At 39.1% G+C, this 3,968-nt stretch overlaps 1 pseudogene; it reads left to right on the top strand.

The window, feature by feature from the left end:
- The first annotated feature begins 532 nt into the window (after positions 1-532).
- On the top strand, positions 533-2,278 carry LOC126066549 (vacuolar protein sorting-associated protein 29-like; annotated as a pseudogene).
- The last annotated feature ends 1,690 nt before the right edge of the window (positions 2,279-3,968 follow it).

Below are 3,968 nucleotides of genomic sequence, written 5' to 3'. Positions count from 1 at the left end.
TGCTAGTGGTTTGTCAATTTTATTGATCCTTTCAAAGACCCGACTTCTAGTCTTGTTGATTCTTTGTATTGTTTTTCTGTTTTCTATTTCATTTATTTCTGCTCTGATCTTTATCATTTCCTTTTTTTCTGGTATCTGTGGACTTCTTTTGCTGCTCCTTTTCTGTTTTTTCTAGTTGAAGGGTTAAACTATTGATTTTTGGCCTTGTCTTCTTTTTTGATGTGTTCATTTATTGCTGTAAATCCTCCCCTGAGCACTGCTTTTGCTGTGTCCCAAAGGTTTTAGTATGTTGCGTTTTCATTCTCATTTGATTCTAAGAATTTTTCAAATTCATTTTTAATTTTTTCCATTACTCAATAGTTTTTAAGTAAGGTATTATTCCGTTTTGTGTATTTAATTTTTTCCTTGTTCTTTCTGTTACTGATTTCTAGTTTTATAGTGTCATGATCAGAGAAGATGCATTGTATTATTTCAATGTTTTTTAATTTATTGAGGCTTGCTTTGTGGCTTACAATATGGTCTATTCCGGAGAATGACCCATGTGCGTTGGAGGAGATTGTGTGCTGTGTTGCTGTTGGGTGGTATGTTCTGTATATGACTATGAATTCGAGTTGGTTGATTGTGTTATTTAGATCTTCTGTATCTCTGTTGCATTTCTTTCTAGTTGTTCTGTCTATTAGCAAAAATGGTGTGTTAAAGTCTCCCTCTAATATTGTAGAACTATTTCTCTTTTCAACTCTGTTTGAGTTTGTGGTATGTATTTTGGAGCTCCATCATTGGGTGCATAAATATTTATTATGGTTACGTCCTCTTTAAAGTGTTAAGAAGCAAAGATTTCACTCTGAGGATTAATGTGATCCTGACCCAAGGCATGGCATTTTCAATTGACTCATATGCATGCAAAAACTGGACAATGAATAAAGAAGACTGAAGAAAAACAGATGCCTTTGAATTATGGTGTTAGCAAAGAATATCGAACATACCAAGGACTGCCAGAAGAACAAACAAATCTGTCTTGGAAGAAGTACAACCAGAATGCTCCTTAGAAGCGAGGATGGTAAGGCTTTGTATCACGTACTTTGGACATATCAAGAAGGATCAGTCCTGGGAGGAGAATATCATGCTTGGTAAAGTAGAGGATGAGCAAAAAAGAAGACCTTCTAGGACATGAATTGACACGGTGGCTCTAACAATGGGCTCAAACATAACAGCGATTGTGAGGATGATGCAGGACTAGGCAGTGTTTCGTTTTGTTGTACATAGGGTCACTATGAGTTGAAACTAACTCAACAACACCAACAACAACAATGTCCTCTTGGTGGATTGAGCCTGTAATCATTATATAATGCCCCTCTTTTTCTCTTATAATGGATTTTGACTTAAAGTCTATTTTATCAGAGGTTATTATTGTCACTCCTGCTCTCTTTAGGTTACTTTTTGCTTGATATATTTTTTTCTATTCTTTGATCTTTAACCTATTTATGTCTCTGTATTTAAGGTATGTCTCTTGGAGGCAACATTTTGATGGGTCATTTTTTAAATCCATTTGCCATTGTCTCTTGACTGGGGCATTTAATCCATTTACATTCCTTATTGATTTCTTTTTTAAAGTTTAAGTGGTACAGGATTGAGGCCTTAAAATTCTATATTTATTCAAAGACCTTAAAAAGCTAGAGGATATCAGGATGGTGGTGGTTGTTGTACCTCAGTGAAGCCCAGTAACAGGGTGGCTGGGCACAGATTGGTGTTGGTATTGGGAGATCTGCACATCCTGCACTGCTGCAACAGTTTGCCAGCTAAATTCAAAAAACTGCTGATGCCAGGAAAGATTCAGCACATTCTCTGCACCGGGAACCTTTGCACCAAAGACAGGACTCTCTCAAGGCTCTAGCTCGTGATGTTCCTATTGTGAGAGAAGACTTTGATGGAAATCTGAATTATTCAGAACAGAAAGTTGTGACTGTTGGACAGTTCAAAATTGGTTTGATCCATGGACATCAAGTTATTTGCTGGGGAGATATGGCCAGCTTAGCCCTGTTGCAGAGGAGTTTGATGTGAGTGTTCTTATTTCAGAACACACACACAAACTTGAAGCATTTGGGCATGAAAATAAATTTACATTAACCCAGGCTCTGCCACTGGAGCATCTAATGCCTTGGAAACAAACATTATTCCTTCATTCATGTTGATGGACATCCAGGCTTCTACAGTTGTCACTTACGTGTACCAGCTAATTGGAGGTGTGAAAGTAGAACAAACTGAATACAAAAAATCTTAAAGCCAGGCCTGTCTTGATGATTTTTCTGTTTTGTTTTGTTTTGTTTCCATTCTCCTGTTTAAATCAAGTAATTGAACATTTAAAGACACAAAATTGTATCAATTTTTTTTTACAGTAAAATATAATGCCTTCTCTGTTAATACATAATTTCTATAAACTTCTTGTAAGCTTTAAGAATATATTTAGTTCACAGTATATGTTTTCCATGAAAAAATGTCTACCACATAGTGAATGATCAGCTCTTAAAAAAGTTTATCCTGGTAAATATCTTCAAACTTTATACTTGGAACTTTATTACAGAAGTAGTGCATGAGGAGAAAGACGCTATACTTTCCTGTATACACTTTTCTCTTTTCAGAAATAAACTTTAATCTTCCATTAAAAAAAAAAAGAAAAAACCTAGAGGCTATCACTAAAGCTGACCATGATAGAAGTTTGATAAAAGCATTCGTGAGTGCAAAAATCGAAGTATCAAAAATAATGTTAAACAAAACCTCAAAGCCTTATATTGTCTGTATTTTGGCTTGTACCGTTCTTGTCTAATGGTATGAGATTCTATCGGAGGTGTTAGATTTTCTGTGTTGGTGTATTCTTTGATGTTCCTTTGAAGTTATGTAATGATTTCCATTTGTCTTTTAGATTGTTGGGGGGCTTCAATGATGCTGACTGGAGACCACTATCTGGAATTGCACACTGTAAAAATGGCGTGACAGCACCATCTGACCTCTAACTTCATGAGGGGGAAGGAGAAACAGGATCAACAGCCCAAGGGTGGCTGATTCCTATGAGGCAGAGGATGGACATGCCTCCACCCTCCAGCCTGTTTACCAATTCTGACTCCAACTGTCCCTCCCGTGGCACTCTCTAGTTCTCAGCTGGGTTTGATATTTGTTGCAATGGCCACAGAGAACTTACACCCAGTACTCATGATTATGGGTTTATTACTGAAGTAACAGGCTACAATTCAAGTTCAGGAAGCTAAGGATCTAGTTCTTCAGTCAGGACAGCCTCTTCTCAGCCGTGCCTGCAGGCTTGCCTTTCTCTAGCCCCTTGGCACCTGCCCTGCTGGGGCTCTTTTAACAAAGCTCTTTTAACTCTGCTGATAAGGGCCCGGAGGCACCCCACTCCACCAGCAAACCCCTGCCCTAAGGCGCTCAGCTTTCTTGATCTGTGGGCTGGGAAGCCCAATGCACTATCTCCTACTGGCCTTCTGCTGGGTCTCCTGGATCTGCTGCCTTTGCTGCTGCCGTTTCTCTGCAACTGTTTCTTGCTGCCTCACCATCTTCAGTGTTATAGCTCTCGCTCTGTATCTCCTGGCTCTAGGAGAGTCTTAGCACAGGGATCCCAGGTCCAAAGGACATGCTCCACTCCCATCTCTTCTTCTTGGTGGTAGTCCATGCCCCTCCCCTTCCACCTCGCTCTGGGATTGGCTCTTTTTTAAGCCTAGCAGAATGACAAAACTGACCAATCCCCTTGTTAGGACTCCATGCACCTTATTTGCATATTAGAAGGCTGTCCAATCCCCTTGGTGGGCCGCAATCACCATAAATGCATAGTCCCACCCAATCATTGTGTGGGAGTCACAAAAACTATGGCTAGGAGGGCCATATTAAGCAATAACACTGCACCACACACAGGAATTAAGCATCAATAAGAAAATTGAAACTTCTAAATTTGAACTCATAATTAA

This window comes from Elephas maximus, chromosome 2 (genome assembly GCF_024166365.1).
Source record: "Elephas maximus indicus isolate mEleMax1 chromosome 2, mEleMax1 primary haplotype, whole genome shotgun sequence".
NCBI lineage: Eukaryota > Metazoa > Chordata > Mammalia > Proboscidea > Elephantidae > Elephas > Elephas maximus.
The sequence above is the reverse complement of the archived record's forward strand: the minus strand, read 5'-3'. Positions and strand labels throughout refer to the sequence as shown.